This window comes from Mustela putorius, unplaced genomic scaffold (genome assembly GCF_011764305.1).
Source record: "Mustela putorius furo isolate JIRA1106 unplaced genomic scaffold, ASM1176430v1.1 tig00003853_pilon_pilon_pilon, whole genome shotgun sequence".
Lineage (NCBI taxonomy): Eukaryota > Metazoa > Chordata > Mammalia > Carnivora > Mustelidae > Mustela > Mustela putorius.
This window is the reverse complement of record NW_025422005.1, coordinates 13,097,555-13,113,589: the sequence shown is the minus strand read 5'-3', so window position 1 is coordinate 13,113,589 and position 16,035 is coordinate 13,097,555.

The window sequence follows — 16,035 nt, the reverse complement described above, 5'->3', positions numbered from 1 at the left end:
ACCTCTTTTGTCTGCTTTATCCATGTGGGTTCTGGGTGGGAACTTTTCAAAAATGCAGACCTTATCCTGTCTTTACCATCAATGGCTGCTGGTTGGTTTAAAGATAACGATCAAAATCCCTGTTACCGCCTACAGGGATGGACCAGCCCCATGGCAGCCCCAGGAGCCTTTGATCCTTACCACAGAGCAGCTGTCCCTCCCTCACAGCGCCCTCGAAGGAGTCATGCTCTGTCCCACCGCACCGCTCCCTCCTTTGGGCCACCAGGCCAGTCCCAGCTCATTCAGGGAAGCCTACCCCGGTTCCCCAGGGGGGCCCTGCCCCCTGCCATTCCCAGCCACGGTACCTGGACCTTCCCCTCAGGTCTGTTCCCTCCCTGGTCCCACTGCTCTTACTGGAATTCTTTGATGCCTGCCCTCCCCACAGACCCTTAGCTCCCGGGTGGAGGAGGGTGCTCGGTGAACACTGTGGGGTAACACCAGCTCGGCCAGCCCTCTTGGGATGTGGACAGAAGAGTGAGGCCCTGAGAGGGACATGGCCTGTTGCACAGCATGTCAGTGATAGAGGTGGCCTGTGTCCTCAGTCCCATACCCTTCCCCCTGCCCCCTGGGACCTCTCCCATCTTCCCTGGGCATAGCTCCCTATTCCCTGCCTTAATCCCTGCACTTCCCGAACACTCCCTCAGAACATGTGAAAGCTGAGACGGCCATGGGAAGCTGGCAGTGGTCTCATCTCCCCCTTGGGGGCAGGAAGTTCTCCTCCCCCTGAAGCCCCAGTTCTGGCCACTTGGCCTGGACCCCTCTCATCTAAGCCTCAGCCTGGGAAAGAGTCCCCTGGCCTCGGTGCGACATTCCTGACCCAGCCTTGCCAAGGGGCTCAGCTGGTGGAGGCTGGGTGGGGTGCTGGCATCCAGACCCATGCTGGGATGTGGAGGGGGTCGGGGTGCTTACGGGAACCGGCTTCCTGGCCCAGCTGCCCTCCCATCTCAGTCCTGATGGAGCTCCCAGATGCAGGAGGCGGTGAGGGTGGAGAGGGTTTGGCCGGGAGGCGGCTGGCGGCCAGGGTAAGATGAATAAGGACACCAGGAGGCCAGACCGCTGCTGGGAAACACCCTTCAAAATCGATTCTTAGTGTGGCAAACCGACGGGTGAAGTGGGGTCTTTTGGGCTCCTTGGGGCTTGCGGCTGTAGCGCGTTCCCCTCCGTCCTTTGGGGCTGCCATTCCCAGGGAGGCTCCATTTCCACACACACACCCCCCACCCCGCCGCCCGGGGCCGCCCAGTTCCCAAGGCACCGCGCCCGTCTGCATGGACTCGGCTGCAGCCAGGCAGCCAGAGGCAACAACACAGTAGCAATCGTGATGTTGTTTGCTTAGCTACTTCTGCCCCGCTGTGTTCCAGGAGGGACGTGAGCCGGCTCCTGAAATTTGGGTTCAGTTTGCGAATGATGGAGTGTCCTCACGTAGTAGGTCTGCGATAAGCTTTGGTAGGATACAGCGTCATACTCCGTCTTTATAACAGCCCTGAAAAGTGGCAAGTGTTACTAATTCCCATTTTGTAGGTGAGGAAACTGAGCTCTTGCCCGAGGGCTCTGAGATGGTGTGGAGCAGACCTGGGTCTCTCACTGCAGAGTCCACTGTCTGCAAGGGGGACGTGGGGGTCTCATCGTGCCAGCAGCCAGGATAGAGTGTCTTTGAGACCGAAACTATAGACGTGGGCCACGGGCTCCAGAACAAACAGGCAACCCACCAAGGAACACTTTCTAGTGTTTGCTTATTTTTTCTTCTGATTATTACAGTAAGCCATGCTTATTAGAGAAAATATAGAGACATACAAAGAGGAAAACAAACACCACCACCCAATGGCACATACGGGCCAAAGGGAAGGCAGTGGGAAGCTGTTGAGAGATAGATATTCTGAGTCCATGTCTTTGTTCTGCCCCTGGGACAGGCAAGCAAATTCTCTGTGACTCAGTTTCCTCTTCTGTGAGATGGCCATAATAATTCCTTTCAATATCATGGGAAGATTGTGGAGAAGAGGTGATGATTGAAAAGTACTTTTCATGGGGCACCGGGGTGGCTCAGTGGGTTAAGCGTCTGCCTTCAGCTCAGGTCATGGTCCCAGGGTCCTGGGATCAAGCCCCGCATCGGGCTCTCTGCTCAGCGGGGAGCCTGGTTCTCCGTCTCTCTCTGCCTGTCCCTCTGCCTCCTTGTGACCTCGCTCTCTCTCTGTCAAATAAATAAATAAAATCTTTTTAAAAAAGATTTGAAAGAAAGAAAGAGGGCACCTGGATGGCTCAGTGGGTTAAAGCCTCTGCTTTCGGCTCAGGTCATGATCTCAGGGTCCTGGGATCGAGCCCCATATGGGCTCTGCTCGGTGGGGAGCCTGCTTCCCTTCCTCTCTCTCTGCGTACTTGTGATCGCTGTCTGTCAAATAAATAAATAAAATCTTTTTAAAAAATTAAAAAAAATTAAAAAAGAAAGAAAAACACTTTCCACAGGATGCGTGGTCCGAGCTCCAAGTTTCCTGGGGTGTCACTATAGAAGGGGGGCTCCCTGTTCCCTACAACCACCATTCCAACACGAAGATCATGCCGTATGTGCTTTTGAATCTTGCTTTGAAAAAAAACTTCTTAGAGCACCTGGCTGGCTCAGTTGGTAGAGCGTGCGACTCTAGATTGAGGGGTTGTAAGTCTGAGCCCCACCCTGGGTGTAGGGATTATTCTGAAAAATTAAAAAATAAATTTATCTGGAAATAATTATAGATCCATAGGAAATTGCAGAGATAGGACAGAGAGGTTCTGTGTACCCTTTGCCCCATACCCCGCACTGGTTATATCTTATACCTGTAAACTCTGGCGGAAGAGCGAAGCCAGGAAACGGACATGGGCGCACTGTGCTGTACGATTCTCAGCCGTTGTACGGTTCTCGTAACCACCGCAGCAATCAAGGTACAGAACACAAAGATTTCCCTTGTGTTACACCCACCTCTCTCGCACCCACTAGCCCTAACCCCCTCGCGAACACTCCTCTGTTCTCCATCTCTATAATTTGGGGTTATTTTGAAAATGTTATATAAATGGAATCAAGCAGTATGTGGCCTTTTGAGCTTGACTTTTTTTTTTAAACTCAGTATAGTTCTCTAGAGATTCACCCGTGTTGCTGCCTCTGTCAATACTTCATTCCTTTCTATCCCCGGGGAGCATGATGTACTCTTCTTTGTTTAACCATTCACCTACAGAAAGATGGTTTGGCTGTTTTAAACCTTTGGCTATTTGCGAATAAAGCTGCTATGAACGTTTGTGTGCAGGTTTTTGTGTGGGCGTCAATTTTCATGTCTCTGGGATACATGCCCAGGACGGTAATTGCTGGGTTGTATGGTAAGCGTATATTTAGTTTTTAAAGAGACGGCCAAACTATTTTCTGGAGTGGCTGTACCACTTTACATTCCCAGCAGCTGTGTACAAGAGATCCAGTTTCTCATCATCTTCACCAGCATTTGGTATTGTCCCTGTTGTTTATTTTAGCAGTTTTAATAGGCACGGAGTGATAACGCATCATGGTCTTTGCTTGCATTTCCCCAGGGACTGGGGATGTTGAACAGCCCTTCGTGGGCATACTTGCCATCCCAAATCCTGGTATTTTACCCAACGTTAGCTTTTGCTGCCTGTCTTCTTGCAAACTCTCCAAAACATCATTCGTGGTGACTGCGTAACGGTTCCTCAGATTTAATTCCACCATTCTCTTATTCTCCCTATTGTAAATAATTCTGTGATGAGCATCACTGTGCATAAATCATGGTCCACATACCACGTCACTCCCCTAGAGCAGATTTCCTGAAGGAGAATCAGAGAATGGATCAAAGATCCAAAGATTGGATAAAAGAATACAGACCATTTTCTAGGCTTCGCAACACACCACCTAACGTTCCTGTGGGAGGACAATTTCCCCATAACCTCTTGCGACGACTGCTTTAGAGCACAGGGGAGCACAGAACATTCTCAAAAGATCATACCCTGGGGCCAGGCTTTTGGAGGTTAAATTCTGCCTCTGCCATCCACTTGCTGTGTGACCTTGGGTAAGTTCCTTAACCTCTCTGAGCCCCACTTGCCTCCTATGTACTCCTAAATTAAAGAACCTTCCTGAGTGAGCTTCCAGCCCTGGGAGAGAAGACTGAAACAACACTCCAGGTTGTTGACCCCATCTAGACTTTTGTTCCTCTACCCCTTCCCCACGTCACCCCCAGCCTTTCCGCCAGAGCTCAGTCACACCGCTGAGACCTCCCAGATTTCCTTCTCTACTGGCCATTAGCCAGACTTCACAGCTGAACGCTGAGTGACTAATGGAAGCTGATGGCTGAAAGGCCTCCCTATTAATTGGGGCCTAATCGGAGGTGGCTGAAGCCACAGCTGGGCTGTGGGAAGGCAGCAGTCTGCAGCCGGTCCCCCTGGTATCTCTCCTGCCACCGCCGCGGAGGAGGGTCTGAGTCCCAGGTAGCAGGGTACTAGGGTCTTCACAGACCTTCATTTACTCATTCCACAAAGATACACAGGGGCAGCTGCACGTTGGGTGAGGACATGGGGCAGCCGATAGCCATGTCCTGCCTTCACGGGGCCGAGAGTCCAGAAGCAGAGTCGGATGGTAACTGGTAGTCAAGGCAATGTCCACTGGTGAGAAGTGCCCCTGGCCAGTGAAGCAGGGAAGCAGGTGGAAATTTCTGGAGAGAGGCTGGGACTAGGCTTGAGGAAAGATGACTTGAGGACCTGAGCTGAGACTTTAAGGATGGAAAAGAGGGAACCAAGCAAAGAGCTAAGGGAAGAGCCTTCCAGGCAGAGGCAAGGGCCCGTGCAAAAGCAGAACTTGGAGCTGGAGTCGGAAATCCTGGGTTTGAAGCCAGACTCTGCGCGATTTGCTGAGTGGCTTTGGATAAGGCCGTCGCCATCCTGATGGGGTTGGACTTATCTTCCGAGACTTACCTTCGTGTAAGTGAAAACTGTGAAGGCCACAAAGTGGGGTGGTAGGAGGGGTAGCCAGGTGCTGGGCAGCCCGGGCCAAGGTGTGGGAAGTCCAGCCAGAAGCCTGCTGGGCTCTGGCTACAGGTAAGCCTGATGTCTGGGTTTCACACGTCCTGACTAATTGAATTAACTCTTAGCACTTTAGCAGCACAGGTCCCCAGCTCTAGGTTTCTCACATTCAGCCAACCCTGGCAGCAATTTAGGAAAGGGCATTTCATTTCTCCCAGGGCGATGGAGAAGGTCAATGAGTGGGTGGGGGCCCCTCGGGAGGTAGACCAGATGTCTCTAGGAACGGTTAGTCCTCAAAGGACAGGCAGGTACAAACCTGAGGGGGAAATCAGTTCTCCCCTCCTGTCCTCACCCCAGGAACTCCAAGAATGATGGGGAGAGACACACCCTGTCTTTGGGGAACTCCCTTGTCTGACAAGAGAGACATAGCGGACCGTGAACAGGCAAGTAAGGCATTTACCCTGGGACAGTTCTCGGTCTGATTTTAAACCAACAAACATAAAAACACATACCAAGAAATTTATGGAAGAAATCAGACCTGGTTGCGGAGGACCCCAAGGGAGCACTGGAGATGTTTGTTTTCCACGAATGCGGCAGGTGCTCCTTTGGGCTGGGTTTGAGCCGTGGTGAGAGGCAGTGGGACATGAAGGCTTAAGAGAGTTAGACGACCTGGCTTCATACCTGGCTCCAGGACCCTCACTGTGTGACCTTGAACATGATATTTGACCTTTAGTGTTTTCGCTTCTTTCGTCTGGGAAACGGGAGGTGATGGGACGCAACTTAACTTAATCCATATCTGTAAAGCAGAGTGCTTAGCACAGTACCTGCCTGGCTTGTAGCTGAACTTGACAAGAGCACATCATTGGAGTCTCTATACTTTCCCCATCTTTCAGCTGGGCAGACAGGCTCTGGGAGGGGCGGTGCCTGTCTGGGACTTGAATCCAGACCCCCTGACTCTGTTTTGGGTCTTCTTTCCACTGATTCCCCATTATGGCCACATTAACAACATCCCAGCACCCTCAGAACTGCCCCGTGAAGCCATCCAGGGAGACACGGGTGCCCCATTCTGCAGATGAGGAGACTGAGTCCCAGAGAACCTTGCCTGAACGTAGGACCGCACCTCACTCCCTGCGTGTCCCTAGACCTTGGCATACAGTAGGCGATCAGAGACCACTTTGCGAACTGAAGGTAGAAAGAGGAGGGAAAAGACTGGGGATGTGGCTGAGACTTAGGGCAATTTAATGTTCCCCTGGGCTGGAGCCCAGACTCTGGAGACTCTACCTCTGATCTCAATCTTCTGCCCCCCAGGCCAGCCTCTCTCTCTCTCTCTCACTTTTCTCTCTCCCATTGCAAATCCAGATATTTGAAGTAGGGTCTGACCCCAGGCCCCTCTTCTGACCTGGGGGCAATTTGTGTGAAGGCCGTGGGGAGGTGGGGGTGGACACTCTGGGTGCGGACGGCGAGGCCTCGTGTCTAGGGCCATGGGAAACCTCACACCTGGCTGGGGAAGATGACAAACACGGCAGAACAGCGTCTATGACATCCTGCGAATTAATCTGAGCATCCTGGCCCTCGGGCAGTACACGCCGTGGCAGCGGGGGGACCCCGTCTGCAGCCCTGATTAAATCAAAGCGTTCTGCCGGTCCGTGCCTGTCAAGACAGCCAAGGAGGGCGGCTCAAGTGGCGGAGATGCGGCTGACACGCTGGGGGAAAGGGAAGCCAGGGTCCAGGCAGAGGGGTCTGAGCAGCCCAGAGAGGGCAGGAGCGGAGGGGTCTCTTTGGTCTTGGGTTCCCCATCTGGACAGTGGTGCTGCTCACCCCAGCCCTCCTCTCCTGGTGATGCAAGCTGCTCCCGGGGCTCCCCGCTGGGTGCTGGCTGAGCAGATTCGCTTGGTCTCTGCAGACCCCAGAAATAGTCAGTACTGCGTGGGTGCCGAGGACACCTCCTGAACTGGGTATCGTAAGCAGAAGAGGAGTTATCTAGGCTCCCCCCTGCCCATGGCCCTCACCTCTCCTTATCTCCCCTCTCCCCATGGTGGCTAACTTAGACCTCCATGCCCCCTCCCCCTTTTTAAGATTTTATTTATTTATTTGGAAGAAGGAGACAGTGAGAGCACACAAGCAGGGAGAGTGGCAGGCAGAGGGAGAAAGAGAAGCAGACTCCCTGCCCAGCGGGGAGCCTGATGTGGGAGGGGTGAGGGGCTCCATCCCAGGACCCTGGGATCATGACCTGAGCTGAAGACAGATGCTTAACGGACTGGCGCCCTCCATGCCTTCTTACATACTGTTCTCTCCACCTTCCTCTTCCCCTGCTGTGGCACCTGGTAAACTCCGGCCCACTGTGGAAATATGCAAGAGCCGCCAAATGAGAGAAGCAAAGGCTTTTCATTCTGCGCTCACGCGTAGCACAGGAATCAGCCACCATCCCCTGTGTTCCGGCAGAGACTCAAAGGCAGACAGAGGAGTGGGAAAGCTCTTGAGTGGGGAGAAAGGGAGTGCTTCGGGGGTGCCCTAATGGGAGGCTGCTGGCATACAGACGTGCAGGGCTAACCGGAGGCAGAGCATCCTATGTGACTGGTTAGGGTACAGAGCTAGCTCTCTCTGGTGGGTCCTAAGTTGGCAGTGGGGACAACAAGTAAGGAAAGCTGTCAGTTGTGAATCAGGTCCCAGCCATCTGAGGCTGGATCTTACAAAGTCATCGTTTAGCTTTACCTAGTGCATCACTAGGGACGGCATCCTGGCTTCCAGCACGTCTGACTGGTAGCAGGCAGACTGGCTGGCTGGTTTGCAGATACGGGATTGATTTCCTGGGCAGGTTGCTGCCAACGTTCTAACTTGGTCAACATTCTGGTTGGTCAACTTGTACATAAGGTCCATGGGTGTGGTCAGCCTCTCAACATCCTTTAAGAGCAAGAGCCAGGGCCACCTCCTCCAGGAAGCCTTCCTAGATTCCGCCAAGATCAGCACAGCATCCTTCTTCCATGCTCCACTCTCATGGAGGTCTTGTGGCTCTTAGTTCAGACTCTTCGGGGTTTGAATCCTGTTTTTCCCACTCCTTAGCAGCGTATCCTCTGAGCAAAACGATTTCATCTCTCAGCGTCCTCATGTAGAAAACGGAAGGTAATGATAGTACTATCGCGAAGAGGAGCTGACCCAGAGGGCTTCCAACGGCTGCTTCTTAGCCTTATTAGCATTATTATTACCAGCACCCCAGTGAGCATCAGAGCGGATGGGGATCGTTTTGTTTGCGAATCTCTTTCCCCTTTAGAGGGTCACGTGCAGGTCCCACCCCCTCCCCTTCAGCCGCCGCTGGCTCCCAGGGCAGCCCAGTCAGTACAACAGGCAGTCCCGACCCGCCAGCCTCATCCCTACTGAACAGGGGGCAAAAGCAGTTGCGTATTCATCTCCGTTCTTAATGCATCGCTCAGAGTCTGCACAGGAGTGGGAGCCCCGAGGAAGTTTGCTGAATGAAGGAGTGCACGAGTGAGTGCACGAGGGGCCGGTGCCGTGCTAGATTCTGCTCTCCTTCTCCCACCCACAGGCCTGAGCAAGCCTCCTCTTTCCTGGTTCTGACAGCTGGTGTGTTTGTGTGTGGGCAGGGGGAGTGGCTGGGACCCCAGCCCATGGCTGTTTTGTTCTGGAAAGGGGTTGAGGATAGAGGAGGAGGATGAGGTTGGGGCGCTCCGTCCAAGGGCAACCTTCTGACAACTGGAGCTCTCCAGGGTGGGGGTCCCTGCAGAAGGGATGAGTTCCTGGTCACTGGGGGTGTGTAACCAGCATTAGAGCTGCTGTGTGTGGTGCTTTTGTTTTAGTCATTCACCTTTTTTTTTTTTTTTAAGATTTTATTTATTTATTTGACAGAGAGAGATCACAAGTAGGCAGAGAGGCAGGCAGAGAGAGAGAGAGGAGGAAGCAGGCTCCCTGCTGAGCAGAGAGCCCGATGCGGGACTCGATCCCAGGACCCTGAGATCATGACCTGAGCCGAAGGCAGTGGCTTAACCCACTGAGCCACCCAGGCGCCCCAGTCATTCACCTTTTTAAAAAAAATGCACTCATTCACCTACTGAACATCTCTACATGCTGGGTACTGAGATGGGTTTTAAGGATGGAGGGTGAGCCACACTGGGTGGAAAACTTCATCAGATCAGTGGTTCCCAAAGAGCAGGGTACTGAGAACCCCTCTTACCCCTCCTTGGCCAGAAGCGTCCATAGCCTCCTGGACTTTTGGGGCTATTACAAAAGTTATTGCTTAGTTTCACAAGTTATTTCTGACGGAGCCCTCCATCTCTCCCTCTCAGCCCATCCCTCTCACAAATGCCAGAAGAAAAGAGAGGCGCTCTTGCAAAAACTTACCCTTACCAGCAAAGAAAGCCACTTCTCACTAGAAGCTTAGCTACCACATGTTTGAATAAGTAGAAATCACTTCAAGATGCCAACAAGCTCACGAGCTGAACCCCAGCTGTAGGTGGGCAGATTCTGACCTTAAAGTTAAAAAATAATTTTTTTTAAAGATTTTATTTATTTATTTATTTGACAGGCAGAGATCACAAGTAGGCAGAGAGGCAGGCAGGGAGAGAGGGAGAAGCAGGTTCTCCCCTGAACAGAGAGCCTGATGCGTGACTCGATCCCAGGACCCAGAGATCATGACCTGAGCTGAAGGCAGAAGCTTAACCCATTGAGCCACCCAGGCGCCCCTCCAATTTTTTTAAATTGAAGTGTGACATAAATACAAAAGAGAGCACAAATTGCAAGCATAGAGCTGGAAAACTTTCCACTGGGTAAGCACACCTGTGTAGCTGGTACCCCAGTCAAGAAAAAGAACATGGGGGGGCGCCCTGGGTGGCTCAGTTGGTTAAGCCTCTGCCTGCAGCTCAGGTCGTGATCTTGGGGTCCTGAGATCATGCCTCACGTGGGGGGTCCTTGCTCAGAGGGGGGTCTGTTTCTCCCTCTCTCCCCCCACTGCTCGTGCTTTATTTCTCTCTCTCAAATAAATAAAATCTTTAAAAAAGAAGAAAAAGGAGAAGGAGAAGAAGAAGCAGCAGAAGAAGCAGAGCATGGCCAGCCAGTTCCTGGGGAGCCCCCTTACACCCCCTCCTCCAAAGATAACCACCTTCCTTTTAGCAAAGCCTTCCAGCACTTAGTGTGTGGACTGGATTGTGTGTAGTTGAACCTCATTCTTCCCTTCTCATGGCCATGTGGCATTCTATTGTTGCAAGAATGTATCTCAATTTATTTACTTGTTCTATTGTCCGTGGACATCTGGATAGTTTCCAGTTTCAGGCTACTGTGAAGAGCACGGTCATGGGTGTGCCAGTAAATGGCTCTCGGTGGATGTCAGCGCTCTTGGACACGTGAGTAGGAGTGGGATTGTGGGATCCTGGCACAGGTGCATGATCAGCTTTCTAGATGTGGCCTCTTTCCCAAAGGGGTTACACCAGTTTACACCCCTAACAGCAGAGTGTGAGGATCTCAGTGGGGCTACATCCTAAAGAACCATAATGTCTCCCCCCATGCTCATTCCGGAATGTAGTTCTGATTTAGGTTTCCCCAATGAGGAATGAACTCAAGCCCCTTTTCATGTTTATTGGCCATTTGGGTATTTTCTTTTGTGATATACCTGTTCAAGTCCCTTGATCATTTTGCCACGACTTTCTCTATTTCTCATTTATTTGTAAGAAAAAAGACTTTGTGATGTTCTGGATATGAGTCCTTTGTCAGCTCTATGCAAATGTCTCTCTCTCTCTGAGGGCTGCATTTTCATCCTCTCAGTGGTCTGTGACTTGACGAGATTTTAGCCTACCTCAGGGTCCCAAAGATAATTCTCCTTTTCTTGTGAAAATTTTATTATTTTACCTTCCACATTTAGACCTGCAGTTCATCTGGAATTGACTGGGTATGGTGTGAGGAAGGGCTTAAGATCCATTTTTGCCCCTATGGATTTCCAGTTGTCCCAGTACCGTTCATTCTAGCTGGGGAGGATGGGGTGTGTGTGTTGGGGGGGGTGATGTGTTTGCAGAGACATAAGGGTTGGGGGAGCAGGAGGAGGGGGGTGGGGGGAGCTTCTCCTCCCCAGTGAGCAGAGCCATCACCTTGGTCTTTCTGGGGCATGATTTGTCTCTAAACCCTGGGATGTAGGGTTTGTCTTCAAAGTAGTCCTTGTCAGAAGCCCGTGCAAGGGGTTGTTCTCAAGTAGAAACTGCCGCTGCCCCTCCCACGCTGGGGAAGCCTGATTGCCTGAGACTCTGAAGCTCTGGGTGAATAAATCTGTACTGTGAATGCCCCTTTCTGGACAAAATATGGATCTTACTACTCGTTCACTTACTTCCCCTTCCTTCCTTCTTTCCTTTCTTCCTCCCTTCCATCCTTCCGTGGACATACTATTCAAATCCCAGTCTCCCACCCCTGATTTCCCTCTTCACTTTATCCTCAGCACTGAGAACATTCGGATACTATATATCCCTTTCATACATATACATTTTATTTATTTTTTTCCAGGTCTTAGTTCATATACAATACAATGTACAGACCTTACATGTAGAGTTTGATGAGTTTTGACAGATGTATATACCCATGTTACCACCTCCCCAGTTAAGATGTGCATTTGGGGGGACACCTGGGTGGCTCAGCATGTTAAGCGTCTGCCTTTGGCTCAGGTCACGATCCTGGGGTCCTGGGACTGAGCCCCGTGTTGGGGTGCCTATTCGGTGGGGAGTCTGCTTCTCCCGCTTCTTTTACTGCTCCCCCTGCTTGTGCCCTCTCTCTCTCTCTCTGTGTCAAACAAATAAGTAAAATCTTTAAAAAATGCATTTCCATCACCCCCAAGAAAGCCTCCCTCATGCCTCTTCCAGCAAACCCCCTCCAAAGGCGGCCACTGTTCTATCTTCATACGCTAGGCGAGTTCTTGGGCTTCATATGAATGGAATCCTACCGTAACACTGTATATTTCACTCCTTTATCTTTATCATCTGTCTCCTCGACTAGAATAGAAGCACTGTGGGCATAGGTTTCTGTTTGTCTTGCTCGCTGCTGAATTCCTAGCTTCTAGAACAGAGCCTGGCACGTAGTTGCAGCAGATTTGATGAATAATCGTGTGGGTAAATCTATGGCATTTCCCTTCCCTTCGTGTCTCTGTAATAAGGGTCAGGATGGAAGCAGAGGGACAGTTCCAAAGCCACCCTGCATCCTGGTTCTCCCACCTAGCTGTGCTCTGAACCAGGACGAGCAGCCTTCGTTTTTTCTTTTGTGCAATGGGGGTGTGAGTGGGGGATCAAAGGAGTTAACATACATAAAGCACTTTAGTAAGCTTTAATGAAATGCTAATGATCATAATTAAGTGATTAATGAACTGCTACTATGTCCTTAGAATTAATCTAAATCAGCCATTCATTTATTTTACAGATATTTATTCAGAATCTATGTGTCTATGTGGTGACACACACTGGGGCTCTAATAGCGAATGAGACCACATCCCTTCTTCCCAGGGGCTGGCATTTTGATGAAAGAGTGTATTGGTTGGGGCCCAGGCTAAGCGACTAGCGTAAGTAAACACAAGGGGCACCTGGGTGGCTCGGTCAGTTAAGCACACGACTCTCACTTTTGGCTCCGTTCATGACTTCGGGCTTATAAGATTGAGCCCCACATCAGGCTTCACACATACCATGAAAGTCTTCTTCCTTCTTTCTTTTTTTTTTTTTTTTCTTTAAAGATTTTTACTTATTTATTTGACAGAGAGAGACAGCAAGTAGGGAACACAAGCAGGGGGAGATGGAGAGGGAGAAGCAGGCTCCCCGCTGAGCAGAGAACCTGATGTGGGGCTCGATCCCAGGACCCTGAGATCATGACCTGAGGTGAAAGCAGACGCTTAATGACTGAGCCACCCAGGGGCCACCACCAGGTGTCCCTGGAGTCTTCTTGAGATTCTCTTTCTCTCTCTGCCCCTCCCCCTGCTCTCTCACTCTCAAAAATAAATGAAGAATAAGTAAACCCAACAATACAGTGTCTTAAACAAATTAAAGAGTTTGTTTGTTTGTTTACCTTGTAACATTCCAGAAGAAAGTGGGTCAGCCCTCCTAGGGCAACTCTGCCATTTTCAATGTGGCTTCTACTTCTGGGTTCAAAATGACTGCAGCACCTCCTGCCATCTCATCTGTAACCCAGCAAGCAGGGAGTCGGAAGGGGTAAGAGAATTTTCTGTCCTTTTCCTTTTTTTTTTTTTTTTAAGATTTTATTTATTTATTCATGAGAGACAGAGAGAGGAGCAGAGGCAGAGGGAGAAGCAAGCTCGACCCCAGGACTCTGGGATCATGACTTGAACCAAAGGCAGACACTTAACTGACTGAACCACTACGCTCCCTGTCCTTTTCCTTTAAGGCATGGCCTCAAAGGGTCCAATATCACTTTTACTTAGATCTCACTGACCAGAACTTACGTGACCACACCTAGTCACAAGAAGTTCTGGAAATAGAATCTCTAGCTGAAGTTTGCTTTTTGTTTTTATTTTGTTTTGAGAGAGAGAGAGAGAGAGAGAGAGCAAGAGCAGCGAGGAGGGGCAGAGGGAGAGCGAGAGAGAATCTTAAGCAGACTCTGTGAGCTTGGAGCCCAAGGCAGGGCTCGATCTCACAACCCTGAGATCATGACCTGAGCCGAAAGCAAGAGTCAGATGCTTAACTGACTGAGCCACCGAAGCTCCCCTGTAGCAGAAGTTTTTTAAGAGCTTGGGAACTAGTGATTTGAGGCAATGACTTGACAGCCCCCAGCTGAGCCAAGCCCTTGTTGGGTAGCTTGGGGTACCTCAGAGCTAGGACTGCCAGATTCAACAAATGGAGATACAGGGCCTCCTGTCAATTAGAATTTCGGGTAGGGGCACCTGGGTGGCTCGGTGGGTTAAAGCCTCTGCCTTCAACTCAGGTCATAATCCCAGGGATTGAGCCCCACATTGGGCTTTCTGCTCAGCAGGGAGCCTACTTCCTCCTCTCTCTCTCTCTGCCTGCCTCTCTGCCTACTTGTGATCTCTGTCTGTCAAATAAATAAATAAAACCTTTAAAAAAAAAAGAATTTCGGGTAAACAATATTTAGGGCACGTTTTTACTAAAAAGTTATTTATGGCTTATTTGAAATACTGTATTTTATCCGTCATTCCCATTCCAAACTTCCTTGGGTGGGGCTTAGGTTAGTCTTCCTACTGCTTCCTCCCGCTACTCCAAAGCCACCGCGAGACAGTGGGCCACCAGACTTCACTGTGTGCTGGTGGGGGGAGGGGCTGGCGCTCAACGTTGCAGAAGGAGGCAGGGGACAGGGTGCTTGCTTCCCTGGGGCACGGCCGTTGGGACAGACAGCTGCCTCTTGGCCCTGAAGGTGTATTAAACAGTTGCTCACGGTTGGCCCCGTGGGACAGCTGGCCCTAGGACAGCCTAGAGGTGCCCATTCCTGGGGTCCCGTCACAGTGTGCCAACACCCGCCTCAGAAGGCTTCTTAGAGGAGCTGAGCCTTGAACTTGGAGTTTCCCTCCTGCGCCAGAGCAGGGCCCAAGTCTGGGAATCACCCTAACCCTCGTTCAAACCCCAAGTCTGCTCCTTCCTAGCTGGGGTATCCTGGGCAAATCCCCTCACCTCTCCAAACCTGGGGTTTCTTATCTGTGAAATGGGGATCCAGATAGAACCCACTTCACAGAGTGGTGGTGAAGACGGGCCGACGGACATGGGCTCCGGTGGTGCTCCTGGCCCGTGTTTATCTTGCAAATCATGTCTTCGGAGTCAGGTCTCTTACAGAGTTGTCCTCACTGTTTTTATGGAGACTTTGAAGGGAACAGGAGGCGGGAAGGGGGACCGGAGGGAGAGCCAAGGTGAAGGTGTGAGAGGGGCTGGTCATCAGCCTGGCCAGCCAAGGGGACTGGCACCCCAGGGTTGCGCTTGGTGTGGTGGGTGACTGGGTGACCAGCTTGGGGACAGTTTAGGGAGGGCAAGTCCCTAAAGGCCAGCAGCACTGTCCCTTCTCCTGTCCCTACGCCCGTGCCCCTGGGCACCCCTCTCACCCGCTCCCGTGTGCCTCTGCTTCCCGCACCCTGCTGCGTCCCAGCCCACCACGGCCACGGCCATGGCCACGGCCACGCTGTGGAATTTCCAATTTTCAGCTAATGTGCAGGTCGTGACAGAGGCTCAGAGGCCCTGGTCGGACATAATGGCAGAAGAATTGTAAATGTCGCCCTGAGTGAATGGCAATGAGGAAGGGCAGGGAGGGGACATTTTCCATCGGCCGCGCAGCAGAGCCCGGGAATGCATTTTCTCTCGGAGTGTGTCGCATTAGATTTCCAGAGGTGCTCGGGCTCCAGGTACATGTCATTAGTAACAGTTTGGGCGATAATGAATCCTTTTATTTCTTTTCCTCACAGCTCATGAATACATAACAAGGCCCCGCTCAGGCGCATCTGGCCTGGGCCCCCAGCCTCCCACCACCTAATCTCCTCGTGCTCCAATATCCAGGCGACCCAGCTGGGGCCTTAAAGGGGACGCATGCCCTTTCCTGCCTGGGGACGCGGGCCGGCCGAGAGGCCGAGCCTGGGCTGGCCCTGGCTGCTGGCCGAGGGCTGGGTACCACGGAGACCTGGGACGTGAAGGGGTCCCCAGGTTCTAACTCCATCGAGAGCACCGTGGAATGCATCCAGTAGGCACTCAGCAATGCTGCTTGGTGAATGGTGACTGCTTGGCTGGAGCAGAACGGTGTGAAGGCTTTCTAGGGCTGCCTGGTTGAGGCTGGCCAGACCCCCTACCAGGTTGGACTGGGAGTTTGTGACCCCCTTTTACAAGGAAGCCTAGAAGTGTGGGGGCTTCATGTGGGGCTGAGGCAGGGCCCAGCTCCTCCCCAGCCGGCCGTCACCTAGGGAGGGCCCCAGGGAAGGGCATGTCCTCAAGGGGTTCCCGGCTTTACAATATATTTGCTACTAAGAATTGTATTTCTACTTTCCTCGTGAATCTGCTTGGCTCTATTATTTCATTGAGCAAATGCTTCATGGAGGAAAGG